Source organism: Nerophis ophidion, linkage group LG07 (assembly GCF_033978795.1).
Source record: "Nerophis ophidion isolate RoL-2023_Sa linkage group LG07, RoL_Noph_v1.0, whole genome shotgun sequence".
Classification (NCBI taxonomy): domain Eukaryota; kingdom Metazoa; phylum Chordata; class Actinopteri; order Syngnathiformes; family Syngnathidae; genus Nerophis; species Nerophis ophidion.
In genome coordinates this window covers 68,711,740-68,726,535 of record NC_084617.1, presented here as the reverse complement: position 1 = coordinate 68,726,535, position 14,796 = coordinate 68,711,740, and the positions used below count along the sequence as shown (strand labels likewise).

The 14,796-nt window shown below is 40.7% G+C and overlaps 1 protein-coding gene across 2 annotated transcripts in view; it reads left to right on the top strand.

The window, feature by feature from the left end:
- The first annotated feature begins 5,466 nt into the window (after positions 1–5,466).
- The window catches only part of slc4a5a (solute carrier family 4 member 5a), a 124,554-nt gene continuing 115,224 nt past the window's right edge, over positions 5,467–14,796 (top strand). For both annotated transcript variants that reach the window (XM_061906975.1, XM_061906974.1), the window contains exon 1: positions 5,467–5,744. The gene's annotated coding sequence lies outside the window, so the exon portion shown is untranslated. The remainder of the gene's footprint in view (positions 5,745–14,796) is intronic.

The following is a 14,796-nucleotide window of genomic DNA, read 5'->3' as shown; positions in this document are numbered from 1 at the left end:
AGATGCCCGAACCACCTCATCTGGCTCCTCTCCATGTGGAGGAGCAGCGGCTTTACTTTGAGTTCCTCCCGGATGGCAGAGCTTCTCACCCTATCTCTAAGGGAGAGCCCCGCCACACGGCGGAGGAAACTCATTTCGGCCGCTTGTACCCGTGATCTTATCCTTTCGGTCATGACCCAAAGCTCATGACCATAGGTGAGGATGGGAATGTAGATCGACCGGTAAATTGAGAGCTTTGCCTTCCGGCTCAGCTCCTTCTTCACCACAACGGATCGGTACAACGTCCGCATTACTGAAAACGCCGCACCGATCCGCCTGTTGATCTCACGATCACTCGTGAACAAGACTCCTAGGTACTTGAACTCCTCCACTTGGGCCAGGGTCTCCTCCCCAACCCGGAAATGGCATTCCACCCTTTTCCGGGCTTAAAGGTATACTCTCCTGGCCTACCCATCACTTTGATAATAGCACACTCATAGACTACGGGGCAAATTATCTTTTTTTTGGGACTTTGAATTCATAAGACTCCATGATACCCCTTTTTTTGAGCTCTCTGTACCCAAGATGGTGTATTCTTTAAAGGGGAACATTATCACCAAACCTATGCAAGCGTCAATATATACCTTGATGGTGCAGAAGAAAGACCATGTATTTTTTTAACCGATTTCCGAACTCTAAATGGGTGAATTTTGGCAAATTAAACGCCTTTCTGTTTATCGGTCTTTGAGCGATGACGTCAGAACGTGACGTCACCGAGGTAACACACCCGCCATTTTCATTTTCACATTAGAAACACCGGGTCTCAGCTCTGTTATTTTCCGTTTTTTTGACTTTTTTTTGAACCCTTGGAGACATCATGCCTCGTCGGTGTGTTGTCGGAGGGTGTAACAACACTAACAGGGAGGGATTCAAGTTGCACCACTGGCAAGAAATCTGCCCCCATTGAATGTACCAAAGTGTCTCCACATTTGACCGGCGATGCTAAGACAGACATGGCACAGAGATGTATGGATAACCTGCAGATGCATTTGCAACGATTAAGTCAACGAAATCACAAAGGTGAGTTTTGTTGATGTTGTTGACTTATGTGCTAATCAGACATATTTGGTTGCAGCATGACTGCCAGCTAATCGATGCTAACATGCTACGCTAATCGATGCTAACATGCTATTTACGCTAGCTGTATGTACATTTGAAACTAGATACCCACATTTAATGCGAAACAAACACTTACCAATCGACGGATTTAAGTTGCTCCAGTGTCACAAGATGCGAAAGTCCTGATCGTTTGGTCCGCACATTTTACCGGCGATGCTAATAAGGCAGCCATGCTATGGGCCACTTCATTAGGTACACCCACGCTATGGCCGAAAAGCGTCAATAGCTATTCGCTCAATAGCTTCAATTTCTTCTTCAATTTCGTTTCCATACTACGACCATCTGTTTCAATACATGCGTAATCTGTTGAATCGCTTAAGCCGCTGAAATCCGAGTCTGAATCCGAGCTAATGTCGCTATATCTTGTTGTGGTAACCGCCATGTTGTTTGTATTGGCAGCCCTGTATGACGTCACAGGGAAATGGATAGCGGTTTCGAAGATAGCGAAAATAAGGCACTTTAAAGCTTTATTTAGGGATATTCCGGGACCGGTAACATTTTGAAAAAACTTCAAAAATTACAAAAAGCCACTGGGAACTGATTTTTATTGTTTTTAACCCTTTTGAAATTGTGATAAAGTTCCCCTTTAAACAGGCCATTATTACTCATTAGACCCAGTCTCTCAACCTGCGCTTGTCTATCAATCATTGTGAGACACCAACCTTTTTCGTTATACCCTCTCGATCTTCGCCCGTCGTTCTAGGGTAAACCTGGCTGCATAAACAGAACCCGCACATCGATCGGCCGCGTTCTGCTATTGTTAATTGGAATGTTACCTGCCACACTTATTGTGACCGTTCAACTGCCTGGACTCACACACCGCCACATACGTCCCTTGTTGAGCTCATTGACTTGGCCAGCGTGCCTACCAACTCTCATGATCCCAAAACAGTTTTTAGCAAGGACCGTACCCTAGCCCCCCTCGGGCGGAAGGCGGGGTACACCCTGGACAAGTCGCCACCTCATCGCAGGGCCAACACAGATAGACAGACGACATTCACACTCACATTCACACATCCATCCATTTTCTACCGCTTATTCCCTTTAGGGGTCGAGGGGGGCGCCGGCGCCTATCTCAGCTACAATCGGGCGGAAGGCGGGGTACACCCTGGACAAGTCGCCACCTCATCGCAGGGCCAACACAGATAGACGACATTCACACTCACATTCACACATCCATCCATTTTCTACCGCTTATTCCCTTTAGGGGTCGCTGGCGCCTATCTCAGCTACAATCGGGCGGAAGGCGGGGTACACCCTGGACAAGTCGCCACCTCATCGCAGGGCCAACACAGATAGAAAGACGACATTCACACTCACATTCACACCTCCATCCATTTTCTACCGCGTATTCCCTTTAGGGGTCGCGGGGGCCGCCGCCGCCTTTCTCAGCTACAATCGGGCAGAAGGCGGTGTACACCCTGGACAAGTCGCCACCTCATCGCAGGGCCAACACAGATGGACGGACGACATTCACACTCACATTCATACATCCATCCATTTTCTACCGCTTATTCCCTTTAGGGGTCACTGTGGCCGCTGGGGCCTATCTCAGCTACAATCGGGCGGGAGGCGGGATACACCCTGGACAAGTCGCCACCTCATCGCAGGGCCAACACAGATAGACAGACGACATTCACACTCACATTCATACATCCATCCATTTTCTACCGCTTATTCCCTTTAGGGGTCACTGTGGCCGCTGGGGCCTATCTCAGCTACAATCGGGCGGAAGGCGGGGTACACCCTGGACAAGTCGCCACCTCATCGCAGGGCCAACACAGATAGAAAGACGACATTCACACTCACATTCACACATCCATCCATTTCCTACCGCTTATTCCATTTAGGGGTCGCGGGGGCCGCTGGCGCCTATCTCAGCTGCATTTGGGCAGAAGGCGGTGTACACCCTGGACAAGTCGCCACCTCATCGCAGGGCCAACACAGATGGACGGACGACATTCACACTCACATTCATACATCCATCCATTTTCTACCGCTTATTCCCTTTAGGGGTCACTGTGGCCGCTGGGGCCTATCTCAGCTACAATCGGGCGGGAGGCGGGATACACCCTGGACAAGTCGCCACCTCATCGCAGGGCCAACACAGATAGACAGACGACATTCACACTCACATTCATACATCCATCCATTTTCTACCGCTTATTCCCTTTAGGGGTCACTGTGGCCGCTGGGGCCTATCTCAGCTACAATCGGGCGTAAGGCGGGGTACACTCTGGACAAGTCGCCACCTCATCGCAGGGCCAACACAGATAGACAGACGACATTCACACTCACATTCACACATCCATCCATTTCCTACCGCTTATTCCATTTAGGGGTCGCGGGGGCCGCTGGCGCCTATCTCAGCTGCATTTGGGCAGAAGGCGGTGTACACCCTGGACAAGTCGCCACCTCATCGCAGGGCCAACACAGATAGACAGACGACATTCACACTCACATTCACACATTCATCCATTTTCTACCGCTTATTCCCTTTAGAGGTCGCGGGGGGCGCTGGCGCCCATCTCAGCTACAATCGGGCGGAAGGCGGAGTACACCCTGGACAAGTCGCCACCTCATCACAGGGCCAACACAGATAGACGGACGACATTCACACTCACATTCACACATTCATCCATTTTCTACCGCTTATTCCCTTTAGAGGTCGCGGGGGGCGCTGGCGCCCATCTCAGCTACAATCGGGCGGAAGGCGGAGTACACCCTGGACAAGTCGCCACCTCATCGCAGGGCCAACACAGATAGACAGACGACATTCACACTCACATTCATACATCTATCCATTTTCTACCGCTTATTCCCTTTAGGGGTCACTGTGGCCGCTGGGGCCTATCTCAGCTACAATCGGGCGTAAGGCGGGGTACACCCTGGACAAGTCGCCACCTCATCGCAGGGCCAACACAGATAGACAGACGACATTCACACTCACATTCACACATCCATCCATTTCCTACCGCTTATTCCATTTAGGGGTCGCGGGGGCCGCTGGCGCCTATCTCAGCTGCATTTGGGCAGAAGGCGGTGTACACCCTGGACAAGTCGCCACCTCATCGCAGGGCCAACACAGATAGACAGACGACATTCACACTCACATTCACACATCCATCCATTTTCTACCGCTTATTCCCTTTAGGGGTAGCAGGCGGCGCTGGCGCCTATCTCAGCTACAATCGGGCGGAAGGCGGAGTACACCCTGGACAAGTCGCCATCTCATCGCAGGGCCAACACAGATAGACAGACGACATTCACACTCACATTCACACATCCATCCATTTTCTACCGCTTATTCCCTTTAGGGGTCGCGGGGGGCGCTGGCGCCTATCTCAGCTACAATCGGGCGGAAGGCGGGCTACACTCTGGACAAGTCGCCACCTCATCGCAGGGCCAATACAGATAGACAGACGACATTCACACTCACATTCACACACTAGGGCCAATTTAGTGTTGCCAAAGAAGTATTTTATTTATTATTGGTTAGCCTCAGAATAAAAATGATATAAAATATAAGACTTATACTCTAAAAATGTAGGTCTTACTTAAAAAACGCATGCATTTAGTTGTATTCAGTGTTAAAACATATGATACGGCTCTCACGGTAATACGCTTTAAAAAATTTGGCTTTCATGGCTCTCTCTCAGCCAAAAAGGTTCCCGACCCCTGCACTACGCCATGAGTATATAATCTCACTAAAACACTAGTAACACAATAAGCAGATAAGGGATTTTCCAGAATGTGTCTAATAACATCTGAATCGCTCCCACTGCCCTCGTCTTTTTTTTTTATTTCTAGTCCTTCACTCTCACTTTCCTCATCCACAAATCTTTCATCCTCGCTCAAATTAATGGGGAAATCATCGCTTTCTCGGTCCAAATCGCTCTAGCTGCTTGTGGCCATGATTGTAAACAATGTTCAGAAATGAGGAGCCCTACTGCTACTTCCGGTACAGGCAAGGCTTTTTTATTAGCGACCAGAAGTTGCGAATTTTATCGTGGATGTTCTCTACTAAATCCTTTCAGCAAAAATATGGCGAAATGATCAAGTATGACACATAGAATGGACCTGATATCCCCGTTTAAATAAGAACATCTCATTTCAGTAGGCCTTTAAACAAACCTGTCATTAATTCAAAGACTGGATCTGGCCTTAAATGGATTAATACACATTTTTGAATAAATATTTATCTTGCATTATATTTGTAAAGGCATTAGATTGTGTGGGTGTACCTACCAGTAATAATTGATCTATCAATTACACACTATTGATACTGTATTGGCCTGCTGGTGCAGTTTTGCTGAGAGATGTCCCATGACAGGATGGTGTCAAGCGTATTTGGACATAACTTCCCGCCTCAAGGCCCTTTGACGGTTGGCGTTTTCCCATTATCGAAGCGGCGATGAGACAGCGAGAGCGGGACAGAAGCTGAGGCACTTTGACACACAAGCCACCGTCAGAATGAAGCGTTTTCTTCTTTGCCGTTCTGGTGGCATATTTTTACTGATGTGACCCAACAAGCTACGATTTTTTTTTTTTTTCCTTTTACTTCATCTGGCTGACCACTGAAGCAGGTAAGTCCATATTTTGTCATCTCCTTTTTTGGTCTCTTCCTTTGCTTTCACTCCACTGTGTCCTGCTGAATTTCATCATATTTTATTTAATCCTCCAATCAAGGGTTTTTGCAAGTATTGTCAATGATTGTTTGTATCCATGTTTGCACATTTTTAAGTGATTGATTGATTGATTGAAACTTTTATTAGTAGATTGCACAGTTCAGTACATATTCCGTACAATTGACCACTAAACTCGAATACGTTTTTCAACTTGTTAATTCGGGGTCCACGTAAATCAATTCATGCACTGCAAAAACTCAAATCCAAGTAAGATTAAATATCTCAAATAAAGGTAATATTTGCTTATTTTCTGTCTGATAAGATCATTCTTCTCGCTAAGCAGATTTGATGTTAGAGCAACGCTTCTTAACTTTGTTGGAGTTTCATATTCGCATTCACCGAATCCTTCTTTAGTGGAAAATACCATTTTAAATGTTTTTTTTCACATTCAAGACAGAGTTACCGTATTTTTCGGACTACAAGTCGAGGTGGATGCGACTTATAGTCCGAAAAATACGGTATATGTTTTCGGTATGGGGAACATATTCTAAGTAACAAAGACTTAGTTTAGAGTTTTTTGGACACCAGGGGAAAATATTCTAAGTAGGGCTGCAACTAACAACTAATTTTATAATCGATTAATCTGTCGATTATTACTTCGATTAATAATGGGATAAAAGAGACGAACTACATTTCTATCTTTTTCAGTATTTTATTGAAAAACTGCATACTGGCACCATACTTATTTTGGTTATTGTTTCTCAGCTGTTTGTAAATGTTGCAGTTTATAAGTAAAGGTTTATTTAAAAAAAAAAAAATATATATATATATATATATATTCTTTTTTTTTTTTAATAAATAAAAAAGCAGCCTCTACGCATGCGCATAACATACAGTTGGGCAAAAAAGTATTAATTTTTATTTTTTTTAAAAATATATATATATATATATATATATATTTTTTTTTTTTTTTTAATTAAATCAACATAAAAAACACAATATACACTTACAATTAGTGCACCAACCACAAAAACCTTCCTTTTTCATGACAAAGAAAAAAAAAAAAAAAGAGGACAACATTTCTATCCTTTTCAGTTTTTTATTGAAAAACAGCATACTGGCACCATACTTATTTTGGTTATTGTTTCTCAGCTGTTTGTAAATGTTGCAGTTTATAAGAAAAGGTTTATATAAAATATATATATATATATATTATTTTTTTTTTAAATAAATAAAAAAAAGCAGCCTCTACGCATGCACATAACATACAGTTGGGCAAAAAAGTATTAATTTTTATTTTAAAAAATATATATATATTTTTTTTTTTATTTTTTTTTTTTTTTATTAAATCAACATAAAAAACACAATATACACTTACAATTAGTGCACCAACCACAAAAACCTCCCTTTTTCATGACAAAAACGTCCCTTTTTCATGACAAAGAAAAAAAAAAAAGGACAACATTTCTATCCTTTCCAGTATTTTATTGAAAAACAGTATACTGGCACCATACTTATTTTGATTATTTTTTCTCAGCTGTTTGTAAATGTAGCAGTTTATAAGTAAACGTATATTTAAAAAAAAAAAAAAATATATATATATATATATATATATATTTTTTTTTTTTTTTTTTTATTATTATTTTTTTGAATAAATAAAAAAAGGTAGCCTCTGCGAATGCGCATAGCATAGATCCAACGAATCGATGACTAAATTAATGGCCAACTATTTTTATTATCGATTTTAATCGATTTAGTCGATTTGTTGTTGCAGCCCTAATTCTAAGTAACAAATACTTAATTTAGAGTTATTTGGTTAGGGTTAGAGCACGGGTCACCAACACGGTGCCCGCAAGGACCCGATGAGTCGCCCGCTGGCCTGTTCTAAAAATAGCTCAAATAGCAGCACTTACCAGTGAGCTGCCTCTATTTTTTTAAATTGTATTTATTTACTAGCAAGCTGGTCTCGCTTTGCTCGACATTTTTAATTCTAAGAGAGACAAAACTCAAATAGAATTTGAAAATCCAAGAAAATATTTTAAAGACTTGGTCTTCACTTGTTTAAATAAATACATTTTTTTACTTTGCTTCTCATAACTTTCAGAAAGACAATTTTAGAGAAAAAATACAACCTTAAAAATGATTTTAGGATTTTTAAACACATATACCTTTTTAACTTTTAAATTCCTTCCTCTTCTTTCCTGACAATTTAAATCAATGTTCAAGTACATTTTTTTTTTATTGTAAAGAATAATAAATACATTTTAATGTAATTCTTCATTTTAGCTTCTGTTTTTTCGACGAAGAATATTTGTGAAATATTTATTCAAACTTATTATGATTAAAATTAAAAAAAAATATTCTGGCATATCTAGAATGTCTGTAGAATCAAATTTAAATTTTATTTCAAAGTATTTTGAATTTCTTTTAAAATTTTGGTTCTGGAAATTCTAAAAGAAATAATGATGTGTCTTTGTTAGAAATATAGCTTGGTCCAATTTGTTATATATTCTAACAAAGTTCAGATTGGATTTTAACCTATTTAAAACATGTCATCAAAATTCTAAAATGAATCTTAATCAGGAAAAATTACTAACGATGTTCTGTAAATTCTTTTTTAAATTTTTTTCAACAAGATTCGAATGAGCTAGTTTTTCTCTTCTTTTTTTCGGTTGAATTTTGAATTTTAAAGAGTCGAAATTGAAGATAATCCGTGTTTCAAAATTTTATTTTATTTTTTGTCCTGTTTTCTCCTCTTTTAAACCGTTCAATTAAGTGTTTTTTCATCATTTATTCTCTACGAAAAACCTTCCGCAAAAGGAAAACATTTTTTGCTTTTTTTAATTTTTATTTATTTATTTATTTTTTTCTTTGTCATGAAAAAGGGACGTTTTTGTCATGAAAAGGGGAGGTTTTTGTGGTTTGTGCACGAATCGTAAGTGTATATTGTGTTTTTTATGTTGATTTAATATTTTTTTTTTTTTTTTTTATAAAAATGAATGATAAATTCTTCTGCGGCCCGGTGGTTGGGGACCACTGCCCAATGGTTCGATCGAACCCAGATTAAGAACCACTGTGTTGTGAGTGTTTTACTTGTTTTAAGGGTTTTAGTCCTTAATAATTTCAGTAAGATATTACAGCTTGTTGCTGAGATTTGATGACTTATATTGAGTAAAACATGCTTGAAACTAGAATATCAACTGTTGCAAAGCTGTGTCTTCAACACTCACAAGTATGAAACTACTTTTTTAAAGTAATAATGAAAAAAAAAAAAATCATGATGCCGAGCACATATCATTATGTCAAAATAATGGCACTAGCATTTACTTCATTTAAGGATATTTTTCAACATATTGAGCAAAAAAGTCGCTTTTTTTTCTAGCAAGAAAAATGCACTTGTTATTAGTGAGAATATACTTATTTTAAGGTATTTTTGGGTTCATTGAAGTTAGCTGACTTTACTTGTTTTGGAAAGTTTTGAAGAGACAAATATTCTTGTTCTATTGGCAGATAATTTTGCTTACTTCAAATAAACTACCCCTAGTTTTTGTGTGTTTTTTTCTTGTTTTTGATCACTGACTTTTTGCAGGAGGCTTTTTTTCCAGCTAATCGTCATGTTTTAGGTTGAGTATTTAATCTCGTACAACAGGGATGTAAAAATAAAGTAATTTATTATTTAAAATTGTGTAAACAGGTTAAAAAATGAAGTGTAGATATACAAAAACAAATTAAAAACAGCTGGCATCTCAGCTTGTTTTATTGACTATGAAGCCTGATATTATTATTAATAGTAGTATTAATATCATTATTATCAACATTTCAGTTTTTTCTCCATCCATTTTTATATTTTTTTCAATAATTTTTTCTTGTTTTTGAACACTGACATTTTGCAGGAGGCTTTTTTTTTCCAGCTACTTGTCATGTTTTAGGTTGAGTATTTAATCTCGTACAACAGGGACGTAAAAATAAAGTAATTTATTATTTAAAATTGTGTAAACAGGTTAAAAAATGAAGTGTAGATATACAAAAACAAAGTAAAAACAGCGTGCATCTAAGCTTGTTTTATTGGCTGTGAAGCCTGATATTATTATTAATAGTAGTAGTAATATTATTATTATCAACATTTCAGTTTTTTCTCCATCCATTTGTATATTTTTTTCAAGATTTTTTTCTTGTGTAGTTGTATATTTTTTAGAATGTTCATCAGGCCGATAATACAGCACAAGGTGTCATATATGAACGACTAATGACTACCTCAATGTAAAAAGTAAGAGCAATAGTATAAAAAATTAGGATATGTTTTTTTTGTACTATTGCTCTTACTTTCTAAAAGGTAACTCCAGTTTTTAAAGTTTGATTAGACCAAATGTTGACACATAAACCTCAGATGAATCAAAACAAAGTGTGTATATGTTTCTAAAACTCATGTGTTATTATTATTATTTGTATAAATCAATTGTCGTTGGTGCGAATTCAGCTTTGTGTAGTTTTGAACTGTTTAAACACGGGCGAAGGAAACCAGCAGCACGTGCGCTCTCAGGCATATGAGCATGAAACTACTGTCCCGTGTGCACGTGAACGTATTTGGTGTTTTGGTGACAGAGTGAGGCCATTGATCCTTTTGCTTACTGGGTGTGAAGGACATCGATGTGACAGCACAATTACTGAGGCAGGGAACCAGTGCTGCAAACATCCCTAACGGTACTGGAACTTGTATATATATATATATATATATATATATATATATATATATATATATATATATATATATATATATATATATATATATACATATATATATATATATATATATATATATATATATATATATATATATATAAAGACAAGATATTTGATGTTCAAACTCATAAACTTTACTTTTCTTCTGCAAATAATAATTAACTTACAATTTCCTGACTGCGACACGTGCCAAAGTAGTTGGGAAAGGGCATGTTCACCACTGTGTTACATCACCTTTTCTTTTAACAACACTCAATAAACGTTTGGGAACTGAGGAAACTAATTGTTGAAGCTTTGAAAGTGGGATTATTTCCCATTCTTGTTTTATGTAGAGCTTCAGTCGTTCAACAGTGTCTCCTCGGTCGTGTTTTACGCTTCATAATGCGCCGCACATTTTCCATGGGAGACATGTCTGGACTGAAGGCGGGCCGGGAAAGTACCCGCACTCTTTTACGATGAAGCCACGCTGTTGTAACACATGGCTTACCATTGTTTTGCTGAAATAAGCAGGGGCGTCCATGATAACGTTGCTTGGATGACAACGTATGTTGCTCCAAAACCTGTATGGACCTTTCAGCATTAATGGTGCCTTCACAGATGTGTAAGTTACCCATGCCTTGGGCACTAATGCACCCCCATACCATCACAGATGCTGGCTTTTGAACTTTGCGCCTATAGAAATCTGGATGGTTATTTTCCTCTTTGTTCCGTAGGACAGTGGTCCCCAACCACCAGGCCACGGCCCGGTACCGGTCCGTGGCCCGATTGGTACCGGGCCGCAGAAGAATTTTTTAATAAATAAAAAAATATATATATATTTTTTTTATTAAATCAACATAAAAAACACAATATACACTTACAATTAGTGTACCGACCACAAAAAACTCCCTTTTTCATGACAAAAACATCCCTTTTTCATGACAAAGAAGAAAAAAAAAGAAAAAAAGGACACCCCAGGGCCGCGGGACAAATTATTAAGCCTTGACCGGTCCGCGGATACAAAAAGGTTGGGGACCACTGCCGTAGGACACCACGTCCACAGTTTCCAAATATAATTTGAAATGTGGACTTGTCAGACCACGGAACACTTTTCCACTTTACATCAGTTCATCTTAGATGAGCTTGGGCCGGCGTTCCTGGGTGTTGTTGATGAATGACTTTTGCTTTGCATAGGAGAGTTTTAACTTGCACTTACAGATGTAGCGACCAACTGGAGTTACTGACAGTGGTTTTATGAAATGTTCCTGAGCCAATGTGGTGATATCCTCTACACACTGATGTCGGTTTTTAATGCAGTACCGCCTGAGGGATCAAAGATCCGTATTATCATCACTTACGTGCAGTGATTTCTCTAGATTCTCTGAAACTTTTGATGATTTTACAGACCGTAGATGGTAAACGCCCTAAATTCCTTGCAATAGCTCATTGAGAAATGTTGTTCTAAAACTGTTCGACAATTTGCTTACAAATTGGTGACCCTCGCCCCATCCTTGTTTGTGAATTACTTAGCATTTCATGGAAGCTGCTTTTATACCTAATCATGGCACCCACCTGTTCCCAATTAGCCTGCACACCTGTGGGATGTTCCAAATAAGTGTTTGATGAGCACTCCTCAACTTTATCCGTATTTATTGCCACCTTTCCCAACTTCTTTGTCACGTGTTGCTGGCATCAAATTCTAAAGTGAATGATTATTTGCAACAAAAAAAAATGTTTAGCAGTTTGAACATCAAATATGTTGTCTTTGTAGCATATTCAACTGAATATGGGTTGAAAAGGATTTGCAAATCATTGTATTCCGTTTATATTTACATCTAACACAATTTCCCAACTCATATGGAAACGGGGTTTGTATATATATATATATATATAAGTCAAGTTGTTCCAATTTACATTACACTGAAAGCTGTCATTTGTCAATCAAATGTAATTATCCGTGTGCTCTTCAACATATGAGTGGTGACTATAAAACGACTGATCACTTCAGTAGAACAAACATCGTTATGCACAAGAGCATCGGCATCATGATGTAAAAATACATCAAAGAACAATGAAGCCCTTGGATATTTTATCATTATTTTATCATATTTTACCATCTCCGGGTTGGGGAGGAGACCCTGCCCCAAGTGGAGGAGTTCAAGTACCTAGGAGTCTTGTTCACGAGTGGGGGAAGAGTGGATCGTGAGATCGACAGGCAGATCGGTGCGGCGTCTTCAGTAATGCGGACGTTGTACCGATCCGTTGTGGTGAAGAAGGAGCTGAGCCGGAAGGCAAAGCTCTCAATTTACCGGTCGATCTACGTTCCCATCCTCACCTATGGTCATGAGCTTTGGGTCATGACCGAAAGGATAAGATCACGGGTACAAGCGGCCCAAATGAGTTTCCTCCGCCGGGTGGCGGGGCTCTCCCTTAGAGATAGGGTGAGAAGCTCTGCCATCCGGGAGGAACTCAAAGTAAAGCCGCTGCTCCTTCACATCAAGAGGAGCCAGATGAGGTGGTTTGGGCATCTGGTCAGGATGCCACCCGAACGCCTCCCTAGTGAGGTGTTTAGGGCACGTCCAACCGGTAGGAGGCCACGGGGAAGACCCAGGACACGTTGGGAAGACTATGTCTCCCGGCTGGCCTGGGAACGCCTCGGGATCCCCCGGGAAGAGCTAGACGAAGTGGCTGGGGAGAGGGAAGTCTGGGTTTCCCTGCTTAGGCTGTTGCCCCCGCGACCCGACCTCGGATAAGCGGAAGATGATGGATGGATGGATGGATTTATCATTATGAGAACAATATGTCGTTGACAATCATTCATTATGATACAAATTAAGTAATCAGTTCTATAATTAAATGTACAAGATACATGCATGTCATCAGTGCTCCGTTACTCCACTTTAGACCATTTATTAAAAAAATAAGACTGCTCTTTGTCACATATTTCGAATATGTCATGGATATCAAAATGTATTTGTCTTACCAGGGTCTCTAATAGTGTGACATGTCCTTGTAATTCACGTATACACAACATTAGTTTATAATAATAATAATAATAAAAATATAAATATTCCAAATATTCCCATGATGTAAATGTCAGCATGAAGTTACATGTTTTTGAGATATTTGTCTAGAAATACAGCAAATTATTCATGTTGTGACTTTGATGACAGCAGCCTTTTTGCATCCATCCATCCATAAACAACCGCTTATCCAGAATCGGGTCGCAGGGACAACAGCTCCAGCAGAGACCTCCAGACTTCCCTCTCCAGAGCAACATTGCCAACTTCCTCCTGGAGGGATGCCGAAGCGTTCCCAGGCCAGAGAGGAGATGTACTCCTCCCCCCATCTGGTCCTTGGCCCTGCCCCGGGGTCTCCTCCCAGTGGGACGTGCAAAGAGGATCTCTCGAGGGAGACGCACTTGAGGAATCCGCACGAGATGCCCGAACCACCTAAGTTGGCTCCTTTCTCTACTCCGAGTCTTTCTCGGGTAGCTGAACTTCTCACCCTATCTCTAAGGGAGATGCCGGCTACTCTCCTGAGGAAACTAATTTTGGCCGCTTGTATCCACGATCGTATTTTTTCGGTCATGAACCACAACTCATGACCATAGGTGAGAGTAGGAACATAGATGGCTCGGTAGACCGAAAGCTTTCCCTTCTGGCTCAGTTCTTGTTGGCAGAGAGACTGCAATACTGCCCAATTCTCTGGCTGATTTCCTTCCATCAGCTTTCCCTCACTCGTGAACAAGACCCCGAGATACTTAAACTCCTCCACCTGGGACAGGGTCTCGTTCTCTACCTGGACTGTACAAACAACCGTTTTCCTGCTGAGAACCATGGCCTCACGTTTGGAGATGCTGATTGTCATTCCAGCTGCGTAAACACTCGGTTGCGAACCGATCCAGTGAGAGCTGAAGGTCATAAACCGATGGTACCATGCAAACAGCAGTGACACAACCTTTAGCCCCCCAAGATGTATTCTCTCTCTGCCATGGTCCCGACTCTGCCTAGAAATCCTGTCCATGAAAACCACAAAAAGGATAAGTGACAGAGCGCAGCCCTGGTGTAGACCAACTCCCACTGGAAATGGATCCGACCTACATCCAAGCACCCGGACACAACTCTCGCTTTGGATTTACAGAAATTGGATGGCCCTCAGCAGGGTCCCCTTCACTCCATACTTCCTCAGCACCTCCCACAGAATCTCCCGGGAGACTCCGGTCATACGCTTTCTCCAAATCCACAAAGCACATGTCGACTGGATAGGCATACTCCCAGGTCTTTTCCAG